Raw genomic sequence first — 27,471 nt, 5'->3', positions numbered from 1 at the left:
AAGTGTGTGATTCCACACTGGGTGACAACCACTTTGGAAAACAACGGGCATATCGAGAGCAGCGCTCTGTGACCAACAAGGCAATCCTAGATGGGCGCTCTCAAAGTGGATTCCTTGGGCGGCCGCGCAACACCACGGGACCTGTTAGGAATGCACATTCTCAGGCTCTGTCCAGAGCTGCTGCGTCAGAAACTCTGGCTGTGGGGCTGGCAGTCTGCCTTTTCACAGGCCTGGGGATCCGATGCCCCGTGGAGGGCGAGACCACCAGACTGGACTCTTTCACCCATGGCCGCGAGGAGACATGAGCAAGGGTACTCACAGAAGATCTCTCGATAACAAACGAAAGAACAAAGGGGAAAAAAACAGAAGTGGCCCAAATGTTCACAGCTGATTGCCGTATCGAACATATGTTACACATTGTAATAGATGAGTCTGAAGTGTATGTATATAATGTCTATATGGATGAGGCTGTTTTCTTTCCACTCTGGGATGCTGCTTCAAGGGCGGCATTTACTGCCTGACTGAGGAGTGACGGGGAGCCACAGTAGATATTAAGCAGGGGAGTGACATGAAGAAAGTGCATGTTGGTGATTTTGAAGCCTCATCTGAAGCTCCTGCAACTGAGTCACCTGTGGGGTCTGTTGCTTTTCCTCTTGGTTTTCAGTGATCTGGTCCTGTTTTATAGCATGCCTTGTACTTCTTATTTGATGTTGGACATGGTGGATACATTTTTGCGGGGTGCTGGGATGTCCTTATCTGCTCCAAAGAGGGTGAGGCTTCATTCGTATGAGTGGGTGGTTTCAGCAGATCACCGGGCCCTATTAAGCCTTGCTTCCAGGCTTTGCAAGGGCTGGCTTGTTTTTGAGAGTGTGGCCCGTCCGTGCTCCCGGGAGTGGAGTGTCTGCACTCTCAGAGGACGGTCTGCACCGTCTGCCCCAACTCTGTGTCCGCAGGCTTGATCTGCAGTCTGTTTCTCCAGCTTTCATGCTGCTGCGGCCGCTCATCCAGCTCCTGGTCTCCCCAGCTGCTCCTCTCTGCTGGTTCTCATGGGTTCCCCAGCACGGGCGTAGGGGCTAGCCGCCACTCCCCGGGTTTGCACTCAGGATGCTGGGCTCCTTCTCTCCAGGCTTTTCCCTCAAGTTCCAGCTGTTTTAGACCCTGTTCCCTCAGCTCAGCAGGGTCGTGCTTGCAGTTGTGTACCCGTCCCCCGACCCCCCCCCCCCGGGGTGGATGCGGGGTCACTTTGTTGTTTCTCTTTGCTCAGGGGTGACAGCCCCACAGCTGCCCGCGTTGGCTGCCCTCCAAATGCGTCTATGCACGTATATCAGTCAGTACGTCAGGGTTTTACAGCTGTCTTTAGCCGGAGGCGGCGGGGGTTGGGGGTCCTGGGGGGGTGGACCCGCATTCTCACTTCTTCAAGGAGCTAGTGCCCGCGGGAGCCTCTGCTGTTCTCTCAAGCTGCCACCAGAGGGCACACCAACCCAGGTGTTCTCCACTCCTGGGGGGGGGGGCGGGTCGGGGATGTGGGCTGGGGTAGGAGCTGGCAGGTGCTGTTCTGGCTGCCAGCGCCCCTCAGCCTTTCTCATTCTCCAGATGGCCCCTTGGGTGCTGCCGGGAAGGCAGGGCAGGCCTCAGGCTCCTGCACGTTCCAAAGCTGTCCATCCCCAACTGGCGAGGGGCGCACGCAGGCGTGCGCGCACACATTCCCTTTCGTCTTCGTCCACAAGTTCGTTCTCCAGCTTCACAAGAAAATTAATGGAGCACACATTTCTATTCAGCTTTGTTCTGTATTTGGAATTGACTTCTGGGGGTGGCCGTGGACGTGGCTTGCAGGAAGGGCCCCCTGGTTCTGTGTGGGACCCTGACTCCCCGGGGGACCCCTGCCCCCTCCAGACTTTGTCCCAGACCCCCAAAGGCTGCCCAGCACTGACCCCACCCAGCTTCTTCCCTTCCCTTCCTGGAGACGTCCCGGGATGGGCCTCAGCCCAGCCAAGCAGCGGCTGCCCACCCCCTCCTCTCTGGTGAGGCTGAATGAGTGAGTCAGTGAATGATGTCAGTTTAGTTCCCAACTCACAGCCTTTACCAAGAGCCGGGACTTCTTCCCACACTTCCCACGGTGACAGCGCGGGCACAGCACCCTCGTTCCATGCCGCAAGGCAGCCCGTGGCTTCCCCATCCCAGCGGTCAGTGACACCCTTTCTGGAAGACAAGGGGACTGTAGTGGCCGGTCTCCAAGATGGTCCCAAGGAACCCTGGCCACTGGGACTCGTACTCTGGAGCAGCCCCTCGATCTGGGCTAGCTTGTGATGGCTTGAGTTGGCAGGGGCGGGGAAAGGCACCGTGTGCTCCTGGGGCCCTGAGCTGCTGTAGGATGTCTGGCTTTTCCGCTGGCATGGCCACGTGGAGAGAGCCGGGCTTTGCCGTCCCAGCCAGCCCCAGCCTGCCAGTCCTCCCTGCGAGGTAGCAGGTGCATGAGCGCCAGCCAGGTGACCCTAGACAACCGTGGTCCCAACCATCACCATGCACAGAAGACCACCCAGGGGAGCCTGCTGCAGAAGTGTGCACAATGACAAAGTGGCTGTCCTTTGAGCCCAGCACCAGAGAACCAAGGCCACAGGGGCTCTGCTGCACCTGGGACCCAGGTTCTGCACCCACGTGGCCCCCCAGCCCTGTGATGACGTTACCACCAGAATATGACTTGCTTTCTTTTAGCGCCAGCCTGCTTTCATCTCTACGCCAATGACTTTATACTTCTGCCCCCATCTTCTTTTATACAAACACCACCTGAGCTTCTAGGAGCACCCCCTACCTTCAGCAGAACCCACTGCTGAATACCCGAGCGTGCTGCTGAAGTACTACTTAACAACCGGACAGCATGGCTGCCCACCAGCCAGAGGGGTCACAACCATGGGGCCAGACATGAACCATTTGGTTTCCGGGCCGTGGAAGAGGTCCAGAAGTCTCCAAGGAGGGTCCGGCTGGCTGAGGTAGAGGGCCCTTGGTTATGGACAGATGGTATGGAAGTCATGTGGTAATTTAGCACTGAGGCAGCTGAATACCTGCATGCTTCTTTGAGGGCTCACTCAGACACACCCTCCCTCCTCAGGGCCCATCGGACATGCCCCGGGATGTGCCATCTGCAACACACATTTGGAACACCCCCTTCCCTGAGCCTCCACCTCCCAGCTGGATGTTTTCACCAACTGCCAAGTCCCTAAGCCTAAGGATTGAGAGGTGACGTTCTAAGAAGTCTCACTGTGGCTCACCCCCAAACCCTTGCCTTTAAGAGCATGGCAAAGTGGCCTTTCCTGCCCATGCCCTGCTCTGGTCCTTGGGACCGAATGTAGGAATGCTGCCACGAAGAGGGAAAATGTTTTTTGGTCATTTTTTCTAATTACTGAATCAACCCACCTTTATAGAGGAAGACAGATAAAGAAAATAAGGTGATCTGGACCCTGGGTATGTACCAGGATCCGGGCATTTCCAGAGACTCGGGGGAGGAGTGGCCACCCAGCCCTGTGGCTGAAGACACCAACTTTGTAGAAGGAGGGGCTTGGGTTCAAATCCCCACTCTGCGTGCTACTGCCTCACCTTCCTGAGACTCTGCTTTCTCTTCTGAAAAACAGTGGTACTAACAGATGCTAGCATGTGGGGATGGTTGCGACAGCCACACAAGACACCACAGGCCGTGCCCAGGCCTGGCACATGGCACGCTCCTGGTGGATGGTTGCTATTAGATATGAACACGTTCATGAATAGGAGACAATACTCACCTCTTCTTTTTTTTTTAAAGATATTTATTTATTTGAGAGAGAGAGAATGAGAGAGAGAGAGAGAGCAGGAGTGGGGGAGGTCAGAGGGAGAAGCAGACTCCCCACTGAGCAGGGAGCCCGATGCGGGACTCGATTTCGGGACTCCAGGATCGTGACCTGAGCTGAAGGCAGTCGCTTAACCAACTGAGCCACCCAGGTGCCCAATACTCACCTGTTCTTTACAGATGGCTTTTGCTTACTCTATTACAAACATCTTGCCATGCCAATCAGTACTTCTTACGACATCCGTGTTTTTTTTTTAAAGATTTATTTATTTATTTGAGGGAGAGAGAGAGAGAGAGAGAGAGAGAGAGAGAGAGAGAGAGAGAGCATACAGAGGCAGAGGGAGAAGCAGGTTTCCCGCTGAGCAGGGAGCCAGATGTGGGACTTGATTCCAGAATCCTGGGATCATAACCTGAGCCGAAGGCAGATTCTTCACCGACTGAGCCACCCAGGCACCCCATGACATCGGTTTTAACCAATATTGTGCTGTGGGGACACAGCATTGAGTTCTTACCACTCTGAATGGACATTTAAGCTGTCAGCGAGTGGTCTTGTTGCAAACAAAGGCTATGTAACTGCTCCATAACCCCAGGAGATGCTGCTGGGGGTTTCTTGGGAGGCTGCTGGCTGTAGGGCTCCTGGGACACGGAGATGGGGGGGGACACAGCATCTGTCTACAGTGCAGGTGAGCTAGTGGCTGGGAGAACTCAGGGCAGAGTGAAAGACGGGTTCTGGGCGGTTCCCAGAGAGGAGCAGGACTCCCCAAGATCAAGGGCAAGGGGAGTGGAGTAGAAGAAAGACCCAGCACGAGGCTGATGTGGGTTCTCCTCTGTCAGGGGCGTCCTGCTCTTAGGATTGGCTGAGACACCGTGCACACAAACAGCACGGCGTGTGGGGTGTAGCAGGTGGTCCCCGAGTCTTAGTTGTTGCCGCAGATTTCATTTGCTACCGTTAACTGCACAGCTAGGCAAGCCACTTTCCCTCTCTGCACCTCCGTTTTCACTTCGACGGGCCTTGGTGGAGACGGGATTTTAGGCACTTGATTCCATTCTCTCCCGAGGTCCCGGTGCCTGTGGCTCCTTCTGGAAGGCTGCTTGGTAAGGCAGCGGATGGCTTCAGCACCAGCGAGGCAGGACAGCGCCCAGAGCTGTCCAGGGTCTGAATTCACGGTGGCAGGGGGAGGGCCGCAGAGGCCTGGGCCACAGGGAGGTAGCAGCAAGGATGGCGGGAGAGGGACACATACTCTGCGCCTGGGAACAGTGACCCTGCCATGTGACGGTGGCTTGTGGGATCACAGCCTTCCCAGAGGTTCTGGCAGCCCTAGTGCGGAGCTGGGGTGCCACGCTTAGGGGCACGAGGACTGAGGCCTGCCCTGTGCAGGTGCCTCGGCCAGCCTCCCCCCACCCCCCATCAGCCCTCTCCCCGATCTCTGTGGTCCAGGGTCAGCCAGGCCCTGGATATCACAGTTTTGGGAACAAGTGGATGAAAATGCCACTCAGCCTGAGCTTGGGCGCAGGAGCCCTCTAGCTGTGTCGTCGGTGATTCTCCCAAACTGGAAACCACCCAGAAGTCCACCGACAGCCCATCGTGCATGGACATACTGCAGAGAGTCCTACAGCAGAATATCACACGGCAGGGGAAATGGATAGGGGACAGTCACACTCAGCAGGGGTGAATCTCTCGGCGTGATCCTGGGAAGAAGCAGGACGCAAATTATTCCGTGTGGTTCTGGTTACAGAAAGCTCCCAGGCAGGCAAGATACAGGATGGCATTTGGGGCTGCAGGCCAGGGAAGTGGTGACTGTCTGCAGAGGAAGGGCAGGGACTGGGAGGGTGTGCCTCACTTTTATTCATTCATTCAACCACCAGTTTATGTTGGGTGCACCTTCCCATATGTTGATTCCCTTTCAAAATGAAAAAGTAAAAGAGAGAAAGTCACCGGGGGTCATTGGACTTTCTTGGAGAGAGGGCTATTAAAACTCATATTCAAGGGCATTGCTTCTGGTCACTCAATCTGTGGCCCAGAATTCGCACACTCACTGGGTCCCTCCTTGGTTCTGAGGCATGGGCCTGTGACTCCTCAAACTCATGACACTGGGCCCCCACGATCAAGAGTCATGCTCCACTGGACTGAGCCAGCCAGGCTCCCCTGAAATCTGGATCCTAAATGCCTTGGGAGAGCCAGGCCCCTGGCCATTTGGGGGAAATAGTCTGGGACTTCTGCTTCCTGGGTCAGCTGACGGGCTCCTTTGTGGTTTCCTCCCAAGGGCTAGCCCAAGAGAAGATGTGCCAGCCATGCCCCCTTGTGGGGCACCCAGCAGCAAGGGCCTGGGGCACCCCTGCTTCCCAGAGCCCCCAAACTTGGGCTCTAGACCTGCCTTTCGGCCAGAGCAAGCCGTTCCCCGTCCCAGGCCTCGGTCTGCCCTCTGGGACATGCTGCCCTAGGTGCTTAGTGAGCACGTCATCCCTTCCTTTCCAGAGCACTGCAAAGGGCCCCCAGGGGATGGACCTCACATCAGAGTCACTTGGAGACTGTAGACCCCGGAGCGCTTCCCAGTTAATCCCAACCTGGCCTCTCAGGGTAAGGGGGCCTGTCCGTGCCCTCCCCACCTCCTCCCTGGATTTCTGCTTCCTCCTGTTAGACCGCCAATGGCTCGGCTGGCCAGCAGGGTCCTTCTCAGCCCGATGAACTCCCGGGGAGCCCCTGCCCCTGGCCTGGGAGGGGAGGCAGGGTGGCAGAGCGTGTCTCCTGCTGGGGAAGCTGCACTAGCGGCCGCTGCCGCCAGGTTGACAGTCACTCCTGCAGGGGGAGGGCGAGGGGCGTGCGGGAGCAGGGAGAAATTGGCAGAGCTGTGTGTGTCTGTTTGCGAGCATACACAGCGTGTTCACACAGCATTGCAGCCTGCAGGATGAGAAGCCTCTGTCCGTGGACTGCCTGAGGTGTCGGGGCTGTCATCCCCCTCTCCCTGTCTCTGGAAGGAGGAAGAAGGCGATGAGGCTCCTCACTGGGCAAGTTCTCTGAGCTCACAGGTTTCTCCTGGGGACTGGACTGGGAGCCAGCGGTGGTGGCCTCCCACCTGGTGGAATGTTTACTGCAGAAAGGCTAGCATGCAGGCGGGGTGGGGAGATGGAGGTGGGAGGATGGGGTCTTCTGAGATGCGGAGGAGGCAGGGATGGGGCAAACTCCCAGCTGCAGGGAGGCTGTATATCTGAGGGGGCTGCTATGAGGTTCAGTCCTGGGGCTGCCAGCCTCCAAGGCAGAAGGTACATGAGGCCCTTGGGGGATGGGGGGGTGTCGCAGCAGCTGTGCTGGGATCCCGGGCTGATTGTCTCCTTGGGTAAACAGAAAAGGAGGCTCATTTTCAGGAGAGCAACAGGCTGGGGGCCTGTGTGTGTCCATGTGTGCAGGTGTCTATGAGTCCAGGTATGGAGGGTGTGTTCCAGGTACTTGTGCACATGGCATGAAAGTGGGCAGTGTGTCTGTGTGTATGGTATGCGCACCTGTGCAGTGGTGGTGTGCGTGAGCTTGTGTTGTGATTTACACACACGTGTGTGCATTTGGGTCTGTGTGTTTTGGGTATAAGGTGTGGGGGGATAGTTCAAGTGTGTGTCCATGAAGAAGTGTGTGTGGCACCTGTGTGTGTCAGGGTCTGTGTGTCTATGTGTGCAGCCTTGTGTGCTGGGTCTGCTGTGGAGGGGAGTTTGGTTCAGGAGTGTTTGTGTGTGTATGTGCTTGTATGTCTGCATGTCTGCGTGTTGGTGTATGGGGGGAGGAGCCATGGGCTGTCTCTGTGTGTGAATGCCTGGAAACGTGTGTGCAGGTGTGCTGCCTGTGTATACAGGTGCGTGCTGCCTGTGTGTGCAAGTGTGTGTAGCCGGTGTTGTGTGTGTGCAGGTGTGTGCTGCCTGTGTGTGCAGGTGTGTGTACAGGTATGTGCAGCCCGTGTTGTGTGCAGGTGTGTGCAGCCTGTGTGTACAGGTGTGTGTAGCCTGTGTGTGCAGGTGTGTGCTGCCTGTGTGTGTAGGTGTGTGTAGCCTGTGTGTACAGGTGTGTGCTGCCTGTGTATACAGGTGTGTGTAGCCTGTGTGTGCAGATGTGTGTACCCTGTGTGTGCAGGTGTGTGCTGGCTGTGTGCAGGTGTGTGTAGCCTGTGTGTACAGGTGTGTGCTGCCTGTGTGTACAGGTGTGTTGCACAGGTGTGTGCTGCCTGTGTGTGCAGCCTGTGTGTGCAGGTGTGTGCTGCCTGTGTGTACAGGTGTGTTGCACAGGTGTGTGCTGTCAGTGTGTGCCGCCTGTGTGTACAGGTGTGTGTGCAGGTGTGTACAGGTGTGTGTGCAGGTGTGTGCCGTGTGTGTACAGGTGTGTTACATAGGTGTGTGCTGCCAGTGTGTGCCACCTGTGTGTACAGATGTGTGTGCAGGTGTGTACAGGTGTGTGTGCAGGTGAGTGGACAATGTGTGCTGTCTGTGTTGTGTGTGCGTAGGTGTGTGGACAGCATCCTAGGGACCACCACTTCTCTTCCAGTCCTGCCCCAATTCCGTGCCTGGGCCCCTGCCCCGTGGGGGCTGCAGTGGGGGCTTCTGGCCTCTCAGGCCAGGCAGGAGTGGGCCGAGCACCTGGCCTGGCGACTGTCTCTGGGTGTGGTCTGCCTCAGCCTCACCTGCTTCTCACTTGCCCTGGTTCTGGGTCCGACTGGGGGTGGGCCTGGCTAGTGAGGAGGCAGGGCCGGGCTGCCAGTGGAGGGGCAGGAAGACCCTGGCCCATTTCCAGAAAGGCTCTGCCATGGCCACGGCCTGGGGCTTGTGGGCAGGAGCCAGTCGCTGGCTTTCGGCGCTGCTCCTGGGAAACCACAACAGGGCATCCCACAAGCCCGGTGTGTTGATCCAGCTCGCTCCCTGCAGCACCCGAGGAGGGACCTGCTGTTGTTATCCCTGCTGACAGTTGGGGGTGCCGAGGCTCAGGGAGAGTAACCAGGCGCCAGGTCCACAACTTTCTGCGCCTTGCCGTTTCTCAAGAACTTCACCACGTCCCCGCGAAGCAGGTACTTCTGGTCTCCCCATTTCATAGGTGAGCTCGTTGAGACTGAGATGCTGTGTGCCTTCATCACAGCACAGGGCAGCTGACTGTGAGCACTCAGGGTGTGCGGGGCCAAGAGCTGACAGGCACTCACCTGCACGACTCCTGCCCCTTGTGTGTGAGGTACGGTTGCCACCTGTGTTGATGCTCCAGGAAAGCGAGGCTTGTAGGGAGGCTCAGTAATGTTGTCAGCAGAGCCTTGGACATGTATTCCCTGTTCCGTCCCCTCGCCTGGCCAAGCAGAGCAACATCACAAGCACAGGGCCCCGTGTGTCCCTGGGGGCCTGGCTTCTAGCAGAGGCCGGTGTTGGTTGGGCCCTGCGGGTGCACGAGGCCCAGCCCCACTGGCCGTGGATGTGTGCTGGAGCCCCCGCTTCTTGCTCCCTCCAGCACCTGGTCAGCCACCATGGAAAACGGGAGCAAGCTGGACAAGCCCAGCCGTGTGTTGCAGGCACGTGGAGAGGCCGTCCTGGGCCTGACCGAGTACAAGATGGTTTCAGTCTTCCTGGTGCTCCTGGTGTGCGTGACGGGCATCGTGGGAAACACCACAGTGGTCCTGGTGGCGCTGACTGCTCGCGACATGCACACCCCCACCAGCTGCTACCGGGTCAGCCTGACCCTGGCTGAGCTCACCGTGCTGGTGGCCGCAGGGCTGCCCAACGTCTCCGACAGCCTGGCTGGGCAGTGGATCTACAGGCACGCCGGCTGCCTGGGCATCACTTACTTGCAGTACCTGGGCATCAGTGTCTCCTCCTGCTCCATCCTGGCGTTCACCATGGAGAGGTGGGTGCTCCCCGGCCCTGCTCTGCATGCATCTCCCTTACCACAAAGCAACCAACCAGGACTTCCCAGCTGGGAGGCTCGGAAGCTGAGCCTCAGCTGAGCAGGAGGGCCAATTTCCCCTTTCCATAGAGGGGAGTGGGGTGGGACCCTGGAAGCCCGGGCCCAGGAAGCAGGGGTCAGAAGGACTCTTCTCTCATCCCTGCTGCTGACTTGCCTTGAGATGCTGAGGCAATCCTCCATCTCCGGGGCTCAGTTTCTCCACCTGGGAAGTGGGCGTTTGGACTGGACATTCTCTGGGGTTCCCTCCACTCTGATTTTAGCCCTGAGAGGCGGTGTAACCCAGAGTTAAGCATGTGGACCCCGAAGCTTGCTGACCGGGTTCACACCTGGCTCTGCCCCTTCCTGGCTGCATGGTCTTGGGCAGGCTGGCCCAGAGGCTCAGTGGCTTGTCCAGGGCCAACACAGAATTGGGACACAATTCAGGCCTTTGGACTTCCAAATGCTGGCCTGGTCCTGGTTCTCCTGGGCTGTGGCTGTCTGGGCTCCAGTGACCTCCAGCTCCTGCCCACGCTGGCTTACCCCATGGCCTGGGCATGGCAGGGGGGGGACCCGGGTCCAGGCTGTGAGCCGGCCGAGAAAGGCATGTGATGTCATTGGCTACCTCAGTTGGTGACCTTTGGAGGTGGGCAACTAAGAACCCATGGGGCTCTCGCAGAGGTCAAAGGTCTTTGAAAGGGCCCTGGGGTCCCTGGGCCTGCAGCAGACACGGCTGAGCCTGGGGCGCCTCCAGGGGCCTCCAGCGGCAGCACTTCCTACACGCCCTCAACATGGCCGCCTGGCCCCCTGGATCTTCATGGCCCTCAAGTCCTTCCATGACAGGACCAGATGGGGGATCTGATGGGGGCCAGGATGGGTCATGAGCGCGTGCTCTCGCACACACGCGCCCACGTGCCCACACAGGGCTCCCCGACCCCGCTGCCCCAGCGCCCAACACGGCTGCCCGTGGCTGCGGGTACGTCGCCATCTGCCACCCAGTGCGGCGCAGACCGTGTGCACCGTGGCCCGGGCCAAGCGGATCATTGCGGCGGTCTGGGGGATCATGTCCGTGTACTGCCGGCTCTGCTGCTTCCTGGCGGACCTGCGCGTCAGCGAGAGACAGGGCCCGCAGTGCGGCTACAGAGTGTCCCGCCACCTCTACCTGCCCATCTACCTGTTGGACTTCACCCTGTTCTTCGCCACACCCCTGCTGGTGGCCACCGCCCTCTACGGGCTCATCGGGAGAGTCTTGTTCCGGAGCGCACTGCCCCACCTGCCTCACCCCGGGGCTGGGCGCAGTGAGGCCTGGCAGGAGCAGGGAACCCAAGAGAAGCAGGCCCGGGGGCCAGGTGGGAGCCCCAGGTCTTCCAGAAAGCAGGTGGGTGAGGTGTCCGGGAGAGTTGGGTGGAGTTGGCCGGAGAGGGGCTGATGGGCAGAGAGGCAGGGGGAGGTGCGAGGCAGAGCTGGGCAGAGAGGAGATGCAGGCGGGACGCGCGTTCGTTCACTCTCCACGCCGGCTTCTGGGTGCTGGGACCCAGGGACGAGGTGACTCAGGGAGAGGCAGGGAGGCCTCACAGAGCTGACCGCGGAGGCTAGCAAGGGGGCAGGCCAGGCATGTACCAGGAAGCACTGCGGGGAGCAGGGTGAGGCCTGGAGGTGGACGCAAGCCTGGCGCACTGGGTTGGCAGGGGGCAGCGTGAATGGTTGGGGGCTTTGGCTGCAGGGAAGCAGGGGCAGCGACGGGGGCTCTGAGACAGCGGGAGCCCCACACGTGGGGAGCCTGAGACAGGTGCACAGTCAGAGACACGGAGAGAGGGAGAGCACTGAGCAGGGGGGACACCTGTGACCGAGCCACACACTCGCTAGAGGAGAGACAGAGACAGAGAGATGGAGAGACACAGACAGGGAGAGACAGAGCCAGGCTCACAGAGTGGCCAAGGCCTGTGTCCACTCTCAGGGACAAAGCTCTGGACACACAGGTGGTCACACCTCCTGGGGCAAAAGCCAGCGATGACTGCATGGTCCCCCTTCCTCACCACAATTTGGGAAGGAGATTGCTGACATCCTCGTGCTGTAAGCTGGAAAGGGAGGCTCAGAGAGGCTCAGCGGGCTGCCCAGGGTCACACAGCAGGAGTCCAGGAGCTGGGATGTCACTTGGCTCTGCAAACCCCAGCACCTACACTCCTTGGAGATGGCAGCAGGGAGGGGCCCCCTGGAGACCTCCCCTCAGCTCCGGGGCCCCCAGGAGGCTCCCAGCATGGGTCAGGCTGGTAGCTGTCCCCCCAGAGGCCCGGACGGGTGCCCCTTCCCCTTCCTGATGACCCCAACTGCCACAGACACCCTGGTCCTAGCAGACTGTCCTGGGCTGCACGGGGGTGGGCTTCGAATCCCCCCACAGGCCTTTTTGGGTCTGTGACTCACTCCTGAACTGAAGGATAGAACAGGGTGCGAGTAGGGGTCCCACCTAGAGGGTCACGGCTGCAGCTGGAGGGGGCCGTTCGGACAGTCATGAGCATGGATGGGTTTTGGGGAGGCCTCTCTTGCCCTCCAAGCTGTGCTTCCCCATCCCCGAAGGGGCCACCATGACAGTGCCATGTCCAGGGGAGCCGTCCCGGGCTTGTGGCTGCGTGCGGCCCCAAGCACCAGTGTTTGTCCCAGCTGGGAGTGTACGAGGTGTGGGGCAGGGAGCCCCTGGGGGCACAGGGTGGTGACCAGGGAGCACCCGAGGCAGAATATCTCCGGATCTCAGGCACCAGCAGAGCTGGAGATGCCAGACCTGGTCAGCGCCCGAGGGGCGCGTAGCTCGCAGCCTGGCGGATGTGTCGTCACAGATGACTCTTCCAGTGACGTTCTCGTCAGGACCCCGCGCACAGCTCTGAGGCGGGAGGTGTGGCCGCCCCTCGCGGGGCGTGCGCTTGGCCACCAGCCGGTCCCCGTGTCCTGCAGGTCACCAAGATGCCGGTGGCGGTCGTGTTGCTATTCGCGTGCCCTACCGCACGCTGGTGCTGCTCAGCTCCCTGGTGGCCCAGCCGTTCCAGGAGCCCTGGTGCCCCTCTTCTGCCGCACCTGCGTCTACACCACCGGTGCCGTCAACCCCACTGTCTACAGCCTCATGTCCCAGAAGTGCCAGGACGCCTTTCGGCGCCTGTGCTGCTCTCTGTCGGGAGAGAGACAGGGGCGTGTGGCCTGCCACACTGCCACCAGCTGCAGTGCGGCCCAAGAGACCCCCCGAAGACGCAGGCGGACAGGAGCCAGGGCTGGGGTCCTCAGGCTGCAGGGTCCCCGCCCCCCCGCCCCCAGCAGGAGCCCTCGGTCAGCTGGATGTGAGGGCAGCCCTCCTCCTGCCCAGCGCCCTGCCTCCGTTCCCCGTCTGCTCACGTGCAGGGTCCCCCCGTCCACTGGGCCAGGACAGGCACAGATGCCCCTTTAGCCCCCGGGGCCCCCGCCACTTCCCTCCCTAGGAACAAGGGCCATAGGGTGGCCTGGGTCCGGGTGCTTGAAGTTCAAGTCTGGACTCCATGTGGGAATCCCTCACCTCCTTGGGAAGCAGGGGAGGAGAGGAGCAGGAAGGAGAAGCTGGAGGACCACCAGCCTTCATTGGTGTGACACTATGACCTTCTACCCACCAGCACTTGTTATGTTAAGCGGCTTTTCCAGGGGAAGGCCTGGTATTAAAGTGTTTGTCAACACTGTCCTCAGCTGTGGGTGGAGCCTGCCCAGGATTGCATATTCCCCTGCAGATAGAAGCTACCTGGGGCCCCATCGAAAGGCCCCCAGCTTCTACCGCGGACACCCAGAGATACTTCATGGGTCAGGGGAACCCCGACCCCAGGCTGCCCCAATGCTCTGGTGCCCCAGCCTGAAAAGCGTATCCCCCTGGGGGGGTCAGCAGGGCTGACCCTCTCCCTAGCCCACTGCCACTGCCAAGGAGCTAAGCAGGAGCTGGGGGTGCTGGGGTGAGCAGGGAGCCCCCGAAGAGGCAGGACGGTCCCCATGTGATGCTCCTCAATGAAGGGAGGCTCTGGGCACCCCGCCGAGCCTGCCACTCTCACCCCAGCAACGGCCTGCTCAGTGGGACTCCCACTGCCCACGTTACGTGCATGAGACTTGGACACCTCCGGGCAGGCAGCCCCCTGCATCCTGTGGGTGAGCTGCTGTGCTCCTGACCTCCGAGATGGGCACGTGTCCCCGACCGTGTCCCTATTCCTTTTGAGATCACTTTTCTCCTGGCCTCTGTGGTGTCCTTTAAAAGCGGATTTTCCGCAGAGTGGTTTGGGAGGAAGTGTGTCTCCTGCTGGCCAAAACCTGAGGTCAGGCAGGGAGGAGGGGATGAGATGATGAGTCCTCGCCAGAGGACAGGTCCCACCCCTGTGACTTTGTGACCAAGCTCAGTGGGCAAAGGCACCTGGATGTTCATGCCTCTTCTGGCCTGTCAAGGTCGAGGTCCGTCCTTGGTGCTCAGTGTCCAGTCCTGAGTCAGCTTTGCTCCCTGAGCTGTTTTTCTCTCTCTTTTTTTGCACAGGAACATCTCACTGAGAGGGAGGCTGTGTTACTGTCCCTTACCCCGGACACAGGAATCAGGAACTAATTCGTGTGCCCTGCCTACCACCCCCCTGCCAACAAAAAGTACCTCCCAAATGCCTGGGAGCTCAGCAAGCTGATGGCCAGGAGTGAGCCCCCTGCTCCTGCCTTTATTTCGCACACAGCCATCAGGGAGCCCCAGAGCCGGTGCACACCAGCCCCTCTTCATTTCGCCAGTGGTCTCCTGGGGACTGCGTCAGAAATGCAGAGCGCCGGCTGGGGCGCCGAGGCCTGGGCGTCTGTGACAGCGGGTGAGGAGCTGCTCGGTGGCACCTGCGGTGAGCCACAGGCACCGTGAGGTAGAAGGCCGGGGCAAGGAGCTCTGCGTTAAGAAGCATGCGGGGTAGGGGGTGGGCTGACAGCTGGGCCCCCCCATCTCCTAAACTGAGCCAGTGCCACTAATAGGCAAGGCTGCTGTTCAAGGCATGGTGCTCTGGATCTGTTTCCCACCCCAAGTGGCTAACAGCCGAAAAGCTCTCTTGTGCGAAGGCGTAACCGGTGCTCACGGCTGGCTGTGAAATCCGCACAGACGTGTGCTGAGCTCTGATTTCTGCATGAAAATCATTCTGCTACAGCTCGGATGTGCACTGTCCCCGTGTCACCCACCAGAGGAGCGCGGGCTCAGCGTCAGGCCTCAGCCCCCGGACGGCGAGCGTGTGTCTGGAACGCACCCAGAACATGCGCCCCGAGAGTGCGGGGCGTGAGAGCCCCCAGGGCCGGGTGTGAGGCCGGGGGAAGCCTGGGCCATGGTTCACACCCTCGTGGTGCTGACCCCCACCTTCTGCTCTCCGGTGGGCATGAGCAGCCTGCGTGGGGAGGGGGCAGGGCCCCAGACTGTGTGACGCTGGCAGAGGCTACATCTGCTCTCCCCCAGGGGACAGCTGTGAGGACAGAGGGGGCACAAGGGGCTGTGTGCTTTCTGGCACAGCGTGGGGCTCAGGCAGCCGTGGGCCTTCCTTGGGGAAATGGCCGGACCAGCTGGGCTCCCTCTGAGCTTTTTAGGACGATGGGGAACTTCACCTGTGCCCGAGCAGCCGATAAACAGGGACAATGAAAAAGGCTCCCTAAACCTTTTGTTTTCCAAAGTCCCCTGGGGACAGGCTTTCTGGAGACTCCAGTCCGTTCTTCCTCATGGCTCCACGAGACCCACAGATGACCCCTGGGTCACTTGGGACCAGTCCAGACCCTGCAGCTCCCTGTCCTCTGTCTCATGGTTGATTTGCTGAGACTAGCTGGACATGGAGACCATTTCCAGATCAGCTGACCCAGATTCTCCTGATTGCAAGACAAGCCCAGCCGTGGACCACCCAGGCCCCTGTACACCACCCACCTGTCGCCTGTCTGTTCCTCCCTCCACGAGCCCAGGGCAGCACCACCTGCAGGACATGAGGTCTTCAGCCCCACGGAGCTCTCCCTATTGTGATGGCCTGGCTGGAATCAAGGTTCTGCTTCTGGTTCTGTGTCTCGTGTCCTCTGAGCTGAAGGTGCTGTTGGCCTTTTCCGCCTTCCCAAGCAGCCTCTGTTTCCTCAAAGCACGGGCACACCCCCACACTGTCTGGGCATGAGCCTCTGTCGGAGGCAGGCGGTGTTTTGGCTGTCAGCGTGGGACCCACGCGGCCCTTCCTCGTGCCCCGCCCCCATGGCCGGCTGGGGCGGCAGGTGCGCCTAATGTGCCCACGCCGTTGCCCGAGTACCCAGCAGGCACCGCGGCCCTTTTCCTCTCAATTCCGCTTCGCTAGCCCCACCCGGGCCTCGTCTGCCTGTACCCTCTCAGGCATTTTCACCATAGCTTTTGGTTGTCGCAGGATTGGGCGGAGCCGTTGGTGTTTAGAGCCGCCTGAAGTCCCCCGGGAGCACAGGGACCCTCCGGGAGCTCAGTGACGATGCGCTCCCACGGCTGGACCCTTGTGGAGGTAGGACACATCTGTTTGCAATTCCGTGTGCTCTGCCTGCAAACACCAAGCGCTTTTCTCGGGAAGTTCCGGGAGAGCAGGCCCCGTGCGGCCGAGGGGAGACTGCACTCCGATTTGGGAAATTTTACAGGCAGACATGGGGGGTTTGCCCCTCAGGGCCATGCCAGGAACCTCCTCCAGGAAGCCCCAGGGGCAGCTCCTAGCCTGATAGCCTCTCTCCCCACCCTTCTGAAGACCCTAATACTTTCCACCTTGTGCTCAATCGTTGACTTCTGTGGCGGCTTCTCTCTTGTTTGAGACTGCACATGCAGTGGGGGTGGTGAGCAGTTTGCTTGTATTGCTGTGAATTTTTTGCTTTGAATTCTTGTCTGGTGGCACGAATGTCCCCTAACGCTGGGTCCGGGTCTCACCCGGGATGGTGTGTGTGGTCAGGTGAGCTTGGGGAGGCCCCTTGGGGCTCTGGTCGGGGTGGGAGTGGGCTTGGTTCTCGAGGCGGGGCCGGGTCTGCAGCCAACACTGGCCTGAGTCAGAGCATTCCAGGTGAGGCCTTGCCCTCAACAAGGCCTTGGGGGTCTTCTTGCTGCTCTGCGTCATGAACAGAGCTGGTTCTGGAGGGTTCAAGGGCCTGAGAACCCACGAATTAAATCACAGAGAAAAACACAGGGCAGAAACTTCGTCTGGAGATTGATTGACAACATGCAAATACCTGCAAATAGCACCTGATTTGCTCCTAGCCCCCTTATTTTGCACACCTGTAGATGGCCCCATGCTGTCCTAGAAGCCAGGTAACCACCGCAGGGGCCGGCTGGGAGCGGGCAGGACACCGCAGCCTTGCTTAGTTCTGGAACATTCTCAGGCCACGAGCACCTGCCCACTGCCCCCTAACCCGCTCCCGTGGCAGAGCACATGGGCTCTGTCTCCCGCCAAGCTGAGATAGCTTCATAACCCTCCGCCACCCAGTATGCCCTGGTGCACCTGCTGTTCATTCCAGGTGCTGCATTTTCTGAAGGCTCCTGTCACCCTACACCCATCGTCTGCTTCTAGGAGCAGGGGTGACCTCTTCTCCCTCATCCCTGCAAGGACTAGGTGCTGAAGAGAAGCATGGGGACCCTGGTTCAGGCCACACCTGCTGGCCGTGGGAGCAGCCGGGGAGGGACGAGTGATGGAGCATTAGGAGGAGGGGGGTGGTTCTTGGCAGATGCGCTCCATCCAGCACAGGCACAGAGTTCCCAGCGCTTTACCAGGGAGAACAAGTTTGCATCCCTCAGGCCTCTGACTCCAACTCCATCTGGCTTAAGCAGAGGGATCTGGTGGGTCCACAGGAATTGCCCAGGAGGTGGAAAGCTGGCATCCACGGGGAGTGATGGAGAAGGGCCAAACGTTAACCCATCCTGTGGTTGAGCCTGGGGTGGAGAGGGGCTGCTCCTGGGCAGGCACAGGGTAGAGGGGCCTGTGCTGACCCCCCCAGTGGTGGCTCCCCAAGTTAGAGCTTGGGGGGACAGAGGCTGGGGAGACGTGGGGGGAGGGGGCGGGATAGAGTCATGCTGGGGCAGGAAAGCCTGGGTGGCCGCAGCGCCTCTCCAAACCTTGGTCCGTCATTTTCTGCTCGGAATGGCCCTCTGGGTGGTCTGAGGATGAGGGAGGAGAGTCCTGGAATGCACGCTGGTAGGGAGGGGGCCATCGAGGACCCAGCTCAGTGGCCTGGGCCAGTGGAGGCCACTTCCCTTGCAGGGGACCCAGGCCCCAAGGAGGTGACCTGGGAGGGAGGTCTTAGTAGAGGTGAGGGGGTCAGAATGGAGGGCTGGACTTGTGTGGCTGGGGGCTGCAGAGATCCCCCCCCCCCTCCGCCCCGCCACCTGGCGCTGTGCGGAGTGGGCGGTCTTCCCAGATTCCTGCCTGCACAGACAGGAAGGGCGGGACCCCAGGGTCCCCCAGGCGCGTGAGGCACAAGGGCTCCGGGCTCCGCACATACCACGTTAACGTCACCCAGTCTCCAGTTTCTTCTTTGGCAAAACAGGGCTCACCCCCGTGACCTGGGGTGAGGGGTGGGGTGGGTGAGTGTTTAGCGGTTCTCAAAGTGTGGTCCACAGAACCCTCAAGGTCTGTGACCTCAAAAACAGCAGGACTTGTCTTTTCCATAAGTTGACCTTTGTCCTGCAGGGACAGAGCGGCTGCAGTCCCAGGCTGTGCTCAGGGCTCCACGTGCGCAGTGAAGGAAGCACAGCTTCCCGGAGCCTGTCCTCCATGCGGCAGCAGTGGTTTTTAGTCTTGAATTCTTTTTTTAATTATTTGAGAGCTCATGAGCGAGCATAAATGGCAGTGGGTGGGGGAGCAGAGGGAGAAGCAGGCTCCCTGCCGAGCAGGGAGCCTGATGCGGGGCTCCATCCCAGTACCCTGGGACCGCGACCCGAGCCGAAGGCAGACGCTTCACCGATGGAGCCACTTAGGCACCCCTTGAATTCTTTTCAGTGTTTTGTAGTGACAAGATAGGAAGTCACCCGAAACGTTCCACATCTATCGCTGGGAGCGAAGCGGGAGGATGAGGCGCATAGCGTGGTGACAAGGTGCCCGGGAGTGAGGCTGTGCGGGGCTTCCGGAGGCTGAGCCGCGAGCCTGCGGCCTCCCCGTCTGCTTTCGTGTGTGCCTTCCACTCGCTTGCTTGGGTGAAACATGCAGTGAGGGCGAGGGCAGACTCGCTCAGAATGTGGAACCCGAAGCCACGGGACCCTGCAGCTCCACTTCGGGATGGCCCCAGAAGACCCCGAAGCCAGTGTGTCACCCAGGTGTCCCCAGGCAGAAGGTGGACACGGCCCCAGCCCGTCAGCGGCTGAGCGGACACACAAAGTGCACATGAAGCTCTGCCCATGGTGTGGAGGGAGGGTACCACCGAGCCATCAGAAGGACTGAAACACGGACGTGTCGCATGGAGAAATCTGGACAACATGCCGGGCCACAGAAGCCTATCACAGAGTGCCACGTGGCCTATGATGCCACTTCCGGAAACATCCAGAGAAGACCTCCACCGAGGCGCGAGTGGGCTGGCGGTGGCCGGGGCCGTGGGAGGGGGAAGGGAGTGGGTGGCCATGGGCCCGGGCCTCCCTTGGGGGGAGTGAAAATGTCTGGGACAGAACTAGAGGCGGCGGTTGGGAGGCGCCCGCCGACAGGAACTTCCCTCAGAAGGGGGAAGGAAGGAGCAGAGGGCCAGTTGCTGCAGACGGTCCGGCTGAGCCAGTCCCTCCCAAGCACAGCTTCCAGCCGACCGCACTCTGGCGTCGGGGAGTTAGTCTCGGACGGGAACGCGGTCCGGCCGGCCTTCGCACAGGGCCTGGCCGACGTGCTCGGGTGTCCATCCCCGTGACCCGGGGCGGGGCGGTCGCTGTCTTTCTGACGGCAATGGGAGAGGACCATCGCGGAGCCACGCGCCCGGGGCCACATTCCCCAGCAGGGCCCTCAGCTGTGAGCGCTCGTCCTCCCAGCGCCCCCACACACCCTGGCTTTCCCGGCCTTCTGCACTCTTCAAAGATTCTGAAGCTTTAAAAAGTCGCCCGAGAGCACCACCCGATGCCGTGGTTGTTGAGCAGGAATGTCTGTGGGGCGCCAGCAGAGCGGTGCCGGAGTCGGAAACATTCACCAACACGCCTGTCGCAGACACAGCCCAGCTGCGCCTGCGGCCACCATGCTGGCATCACTCCCGGCCGGCGGCCCAGGTTCCTTGGTCCCTGCCTGCAGGACGGGACCACAAAGCAGAACAGAGCTCTCATTTCACAGCGGGGAAACTGAGGCCCGGGAGAGGAAGGGACAGGCCCGAGGTCGTACACGGGCCGCGGTCCAGGCCTGGCGGTCCTGATGCTCATGGGACGGCCTCCATCACAGCAAGGCCCCGCCCAGATCTGGATGCTCCTGGGGTGTCCCCCTCAGCTTGCTGATTGTGTGTCCTAGCCACGGAGAGACATCTGCTGTCTTTGTCATCCTAGAGGGCAGGCAGGGCTCCTCGTCGTCCTGGAGCCAGTAAAGGGTGGCCGCGTCTGCCCGGCTCTCAGCCCGCCTGGCCCTGGAGTGTCCCTGGAGCTGGACTCTGAGGCCAGGCTGGGGAGGGGCCCCGGGGGCTCAGCCACGGCCCCCGCCATGGCCCCGTGTCTCCAGCTCCAGCTTACAGTGTCAACAACACAATCAGAATCCAAACCGGCCCCATGAGCTGAGCTGTCCGTCCTTCCTGCTGGCTTGATTCAGCACCTCTGAAGCTTACTTTGAGGTCGGGAATGCGTGAGTACCTCTGTCCCAGGGTGCTATGACAAAATGCCCCAAACTGGGGGCTTAGAGCAATGGAGACAGGGGCCCGAGTCTGAAGTCAGTCTCATTGGGTTGAAACCCAGGTGTCACAGGCTGCACTCCCTCCGAGGCTCCAGGGGAGGATCCATCCCACCTCTCCCAGCTCCTGGGGGACTCCCAGGGGCTCCAGTCGTCCCTGGGCTGTGGCCAAGTGCGCCCAGTCCCCGCCTTTGTCGCCACACGGCCTCTGGCTTCTATGTGTGTCTTGGCATTGGGTCGCCCAGAGAGTCCGGCATAATCGCTGCATCTCAAGACCTCTGATTTACTCACATCTGCAGAGACCCTTTTTCCGAGTCAGGTCACACTTGTCGGTTCTGGGGTGAGCATCTATTTTAGGGACCACCACTCCACTGGCCACAGCAAGTGTGGATGACCAGACCAGATTCTGATCTGAGGTCACCCCGTGGTCTGCGCTCGGCGCTACGAGATTAGGAGGGGGAATAAGATCAGTGGCCCCTGGTGTGTCTGTGCCTTGATTTCTCTTTCTTCGGTGGCGTGGGTAGCCCAGGTGGGTCCCACATCTGAGTCCACTCGCCGTCACCCCGAGCCCTCTGAGCTTTCCTGTCCTTTTCCTGTAAATGGGGCTACAAGCAGAGCCTCCCTTGGGTGCCCCTGGGCAAGACGCCTTACGCATGGTGCTTGGTGGCAGCCTGGCCTGCAGTGAGCTCCTCAAAATGGGCAGCTTTTAGCACGAAACATGGCTGAGAATCCCCGTGGGAATGGAGGCCTGGCCTCCTTGTGAGGTCAGAGGAACAAATTCTGGTACAAAGTGCTTTGTAAACCATGGTGTGCTCGTCGGTGGGGCCGCAGGGATGGATGACACACCTTGGTGGCGACCTTGTTGTCCGGAAGCCTGCTTGTCTGGAGCGAGCCCTCGGGCTACCCGTGCTCAGCTGCACAGCGGGCCCAGCAGGGGCGTCTGCTAGGGTCCAAGGTGGGCTTCCCAGGACACGGTCCACAGAAAGGGGGAAAACCACTCATCTGACCAGAGATCAAAACCCAACCACAATACCAGACAACCGATGCAGAACTGGGCAAAGGACGTGAATCCTGGTTTCTCTGGAGAAGACGTACAAGCGGCCAGTGAGCACACGACGAGATGGTCCACGTCACACACCATCGTGGCACTGCCCCCACATCATGATGGTTGCTGCCCAAAACTCAAGCGTGGTGAGGATGTGCAGGACCTGGGAGTTTTGTGCCCTGTGAGGAAAGCAAGGAGGTGCAGCTGCTGTGGGAAACAGTGTGGTCGTTCCTAAAAAAAATAAATACACAATTACCACACGACCCAGCAGCTCCACGACTGGGTACACACCCATGAATTCTGGAAGCAGGGTCTTAGCTCCTTGCACCCCCACGTTCACAAGAGTGTTGCTCACAAGGGTCAAAGGGTGGAAGCAACTTGTGTCCATTTTTGGATGAGGCACGAAGCAAAGTGTGGTCCATCCACGCAGTGGAACATTACTCAGCCTTATAAAGGAAGGCTATTCTGACACCTGCCACAGCGTGGGTGGACCTGGAGGGGACGGTGCTCAGTGAGGTCAGCCCATCACGGAGGACAGACATGGCAAGATGCCACTCATGTGGGCTCCCTGGAGGAGTCAGCTCCACAGAGCCAGGAATGGATGGGGTGCTGGGGCCGGGGAGTTAGGGTTTCATGGGGATGGAGTTTGGGAAGATGGAAACATTCTGTGGATGGTTGGAGGCGGCCGTGCGGCCGTGTGAGTGTGCTTGGCGCCCCGGGGCTGCACACTTGGAAGCAGTGAAGGCGGGCAGGCCTATTGGACCTGCAGCAAACAGGTGTTTAGAAAGGGGGAGCCCAGTCAGATGTGCTCTGTGGGGGCATTCGGTCACTTGTTCTGCTCTTGAACCAGAGCCAGCTACCCCAAGCATGTTGAGGGGCCCCTTAGGTCCCCTTTGCAGATGCTAGATATTTGGGGGTGCTGCAGTTGTGGACACGAAGCAGCAGGTGTCCGCAAACTCTGACTTGAGCACTGTGTGCACCTTGGCCCGGGCTCTGGGGACACAGGGTGATACATAAGACCATGCAGGGGCTCCCCTGAGCTCCCACCCAGCAGGCAAAGTCTAGAAGCTTCTGGGGCCCAGGATGCGGGGAGATGGGAGATGGGAGACCAGAGCGAGAAAGCTACTGGAATAAGATGCAGAGAGGAGTATTTAGATCTGGAACAGAAAAGTGGGAATTCAGATGAAATTCTGCTTAAAGGTTATGTGCTCCATCCTGCTGTAAGTCAGCAAGACAGAAAAGGCCAGTGTTTGCAGAAGGAGGGGGAGGAATTTGTTGCCGGGAGGGGGACTGTGGGGCACTGGGGGTTGGCTGGAGCTGAGGAACACGGGGAGGGGTGCAGGGCTGGGTCAGACTGAGACCATCGGCAGGGGGGCGGAGGTGGGAGGCAGCAGGTGCAGGGGAGGCAGCTGCGGCCAGTGTGGACAGGACAGACCCAGCCAGAAGTGGGAGTCCTTCGTTCACTGGCTTGCTCACGTTAGTGCCGTCTGTGAGGGGACACAGGCATACTGGAGCCCGACCGGGCGCAGGTAAGGGCACTGGGCATCACGTCACCCACACGAGATGAGCCTCCAGGTAGAGGCCTGACCTGGGCAGGGTGCTGGGCGGCTGCAGAGGCTCCTGAGGGGTGAAGTCCCAGCAGCCACAGGAAACTCCTATAGGGACAGTGTCCTGGTCCAACCAGGGCCCCCAGTGACCCATTCGGACACCTGCTCTTCTCTTCTCACTGGGGGTCTGTCAACGTTTTGTATCTGCTGAGTGAGGCTGGCATGAGGTGGGTGCGTGCGGCTTTCTCGAATGGCACGGGCCACGGCCTCCACATGCCTGCTTCACCAGCTTTCCGTCGCAGCTTCGAGGGGCAGACCAAAGTGTCCCTTCACTCACAGTGCTTAAAAAGTGTGGCTTTGAAAGGTTGGTTCAACATCCGCAAATCAACGTGATACAATACATTAATAAAAGAAAGAACAAGAACCATATGATCCTCTCAATAGATGTGGAAAAAGCATTTGACAAAGTACAGCATCCTTTCTTGATCAAAACTCTTCAGAGTATAGGGAGAGAGGGTACGTACCTCAATATCATAAAAGCCATCTATGAAAAACCCACAGCGAATATCATTCTCAATGGGGAAAAACTGAGAGCTTTCCCCCTAAGGTCAGGAATGCAGCAGGGATGTCCACTATCACCACTGCTATTCAACTAGTACTAGAAGTCCTAGCCACAGCAATCAGACAACAAAAAGAAAGAAAAGGCATCCAAATCGGCGAAGAAGAAGTCAAACTCTCACTCTTTGCAGGGGATATGATACTTTATGTGGAAAACCCAAAAGACTCCACCCCAAAACTGCTAGAACTCATACAGGAATTCAGTGAAGTGGCAGGATATAAAATCAATGCACAGAAATCAGTGGCATTCCTATACACCAACAACAAGACAGAAGAGAGAGAAATTAAGGAGTCGGTTCCATTTACAATTGCACCCAAAACCATAAGATACCTAGGAATAAATCTAACCAAGGAGGCAAAGAATCTGTACTCAGAAAACTATAAAATACTCATGAAAGAAATTGAGGAAGACATAAAGCAATGGAAAAACATTCAATGCTCATGGATCGGAAGAACAAATATTGTGAATATGTCTATGCTACCTGGAGCAATCTACACATTTAATGCAGTCCCTATCAAAATACCAACAACTTTTTTTCAAATGGAACAAATAATCCTAAAATTTGTATGGAAACAGAAGAGACCCCGAAGAGCCAGAGGAATATTGAAAAAGAAAAGCAAAGCTGGCGGCATCACAATTCCGGACTTCCAGCTCTATTACAAAGCTGTCATCATCAAGACAGTATGGTACTGGCACAAAAACAGACACATAGATCAGTGGAACAGAATCGAGAGCCCAGAAATGGACCCTCAACTCTATGGTCAACTCATCTTTGACAAAACATGTCAATGGAAAGAATGTCCAATGGAAAAAAGACAGTCTCTTCAACAAATGGTGTTGGGAAAATTGGACAGCCACATGCAGAAGAATGAAACTGGACCATTTCCTTACACCACACACAAAAATAGACTCAAAATGGTTGAAAGACCTAAATGTGAGAAAGGAGTCCATCAAAATCCTAAAGGAGAACACAGGCAGCAACCTCTTCGACCTCGGCCGCAGCAACTTCTTCCAAGAAACATCACCAAAGTCAAGGGAAGCAAGGGCAAAAATGAACTATTGGGACTTCATCAAGATAAAAAGCTTTTGCACAGCAAAGGAAACAGTCCACAAAACCAAAAGACAACCGACAGAATGGGAGAAGATATTTGCAAATAACATCAGATAAAGGGCTAGTCTCCAAAATCTATAAAGAACTTATCAAACTCAACACCCAAAGAACAAATAATCCAGTCAAGAAATGGGCAGAAGACATGAACAGACATTTCTGCAAAGAAGACATCCAAATGGCCAACAGACACATGAAAAAGTGCTCCACATCGCTCGGCATCAGGGAAATCCAAATCAAAACCTCAGTGAGATACCACCTCACACCAGGCAGAATGGCTAAAATTAACAAGTCAGGGAACGACAGATGTTGGCAGGGATGTGGAGAAAGGGGAACCCTCCTACACTGTTGGTGGGAATGCAAGCTGGTGCAGCCACTCTGGAAAACAGTATGGAGGTTCCTCAAACAGTTGAAAATAGAACTACCCTGCCACCCAGCAATTGCACTACTGGGTATTTACCCCAAAGATACAAATGTAGTGATCTGAAGGGGTACGTGCACCCCAATGTTTATAGCAGCAATGTCCACAATAGCCAAACTGTGGAAAGAGCCAAGATGTCCATCGACAGATGAATGGATAAAGAAGAGGTGGTATATATACACAATGGAATATTATGCAGCCAACAAAAAACCAAAATCTTGCCATTTGCAATGACGTCGATGGAACTGGAGGATATTATGCTAAGCAAATAAGTCAATCAGAGAAAGACAAGTATCATATGATCTCACTGATATGAGGAATTTGAGAAACAAGACAGAGGATCATCGGGGAAGGGAGGGAAAAATGAAACAAGATGAAGCCAAAGGGGGAGACAAACCATAAGAAACTCAATCTCAGGAAACAAACTGAGGGCTGCTGGAGGGGAGGGGGTGGGAGGGAGGGGGTGGCTGGGTGATGGACACTGCGGAGGGTACGTGCTACGGGGAGCGCTGTGAACTGTGCAAGACTCATGAATCCCAGACCTGAAACAAATAATACAATATATGTTAATAAAAAAATTTAAAAAGTGTGGCTTTGAGGAAAAGCCAGAAGACATGCTGACTTTGGCGCTGCGAGCCTCCCGGGGTTGGTCCCCATGTGCGGCGTGTGGTTCGGACCGGGCGAGCCTCACCCACTGCCCTGCTGCTCATGGGTGCGCGCTGCCCACGTAACAACCGGAAATGCAGGTTTTGTCTTCAGGGAGCCTTGCGTCTGAGGAGGGAGGTAAAATCCGCACATAAATAGCAGTCATTCCGAGTATGAAGTTGTGGGGCAGGTGCTTCCTGCAGCTGTGGGGAGAAAGGACCCCATAGCCTGGCAGCCTGGTGTGACAGGACTGTGCTCTTGCCCATCCTGGGGGCTGCACGTCTGCAATCCGGCTGTGGGCCAGCCGCTGCTGGAGGCTCTGGGGGGTTGTGCTCTCCTCCCCCGGCACCTGTGGGTAGGGCCGTCCTTGGCATCCCTTGGCTCGTGGCCGCCGGCTCTGCCTCCGTTGTCCCTAGGAGTGCTGGGTGTCTGTCCTCTTAGGATACCCGTGATTGGATCAGGGCCCGCCCCACTCCAGCACGACCCGCTCTTAACCTGATTATCTCTGCAAGGACCCTGTTTCTAGAAACGGTCCCAGTCACGGGTCCCGGGGGTTACAACGTGGACATACCACTTTGGGGGACACAATTCACCCCATCTCAGCCCCCACATGAGGTTCCTGAGGAGCAGGCAGGATTTTGGTGTGGAGAAGATCCGGACGGCCCCCCCAGATAGACGGGACAGCACACAGGAAGGTGTGCGGGCTGCGGGGGGGGGCAGGGCATCATGGGCTGGTGAATGCGGGGAGGGAGGGTGAGGCTCCTGGGCAGGGGCTTGTGAGCAGGTGTCACGTGTCACAAGAGGAGTCAGACCCTGGGCGGATGCTGCCGCTTAGGTGTCCCCCAGCGGAACTCCTGCTTCCTGGAGAGATGGCCCGGCCACGTCCCCTGTCGGGGGCAGCCAGGAGAGCTGGGGTTCAGCCCTACCGACCTCATGACTCAGAGCTGTCCCTGCCTGGCGGCCCGTGAGCACGTTTAAAACAAGACAGGCGCCCGTCCACGGATGGGCTCCAACAAAACGTGGCATATCCACACGATGGAGCAGCACGCAGCCTCAAAACGGAGCCACGCTCTGACGCGGACAGACCTGGGAGCGTGGGAGCGTGGGAGCGAGGGAAGCCAGGCGTGAGGCCCCGTGTGCTTATCTCACGTCCACGAAACGTCCAGAACGGGCAAACCCGTGCGGCCAGGCAGTGGAGGAGTGGTGGCTGGGTGTGGGGGGTTGGGGAAGGAGGGGAGTGACGCCAGTGGGTCTGGGGTTTCCTTGGGGTGGTGGAATGAGAGGGGGTGTCGCACGTCACCGCTAATGTGCTAAATGCCGCTGAATCATGCACGTGAAGAGTGGACTTCATGTCTTGACAGTTTTATCTCCAAGACATTACAAGAGGAGAGGGGGGTGGGGAAGCCGCCCCCGGTGTCCCTGGGTGATCTGTGCCCCGCTGGGGCCAGTCAGAACCGGCTGTATTCGCCCCGTTGGTGGCAGAGCGGAGTTCGGTGGGCACCAGCCCCGGGTGGGAGGGGGATGGAGGCACGCATGGTGCTGGGGTGGGAGACCCCAAACTGGGCCGCACCCTA

At 58.5% G+C, this 27,471-nt stretch overlaps 1 pseudogene; it reads left to right on the top strand.

Annotated features, from left to right (window-relative positions):
- Window positions 1-9,297: 9,297 nt before the first annotated feature.
- Window positions 9,298-15,017, top strand: LOC112814727 (thyrotropin-releasing hormone receptor-like; annotated as a pseudogene).
- The last annotated feature ends 12,454 nt before the right edge of the window (window positions 15,018-27,471 follow it).

Source organism: Callorhinus ursinus, unplaced genomic scaffold (genome assembly GCF_003265705.2).
Source record: "Callorhinus ursinus isolate GAN/ISIS: 27379988/994484 unplaced genomic scaffold, GSC_fseal_2.0 scaffold46, whole genome shotgun sequence".
NCBI lineage: Eukaryota > Metazoa > Chordata > Mammalia > Carnivora > Otariidae > Callorhinus > Callorhinus ursinus.
This window is presented reverse-complemented; position numbering and strand designations above follow the sequence as displayed.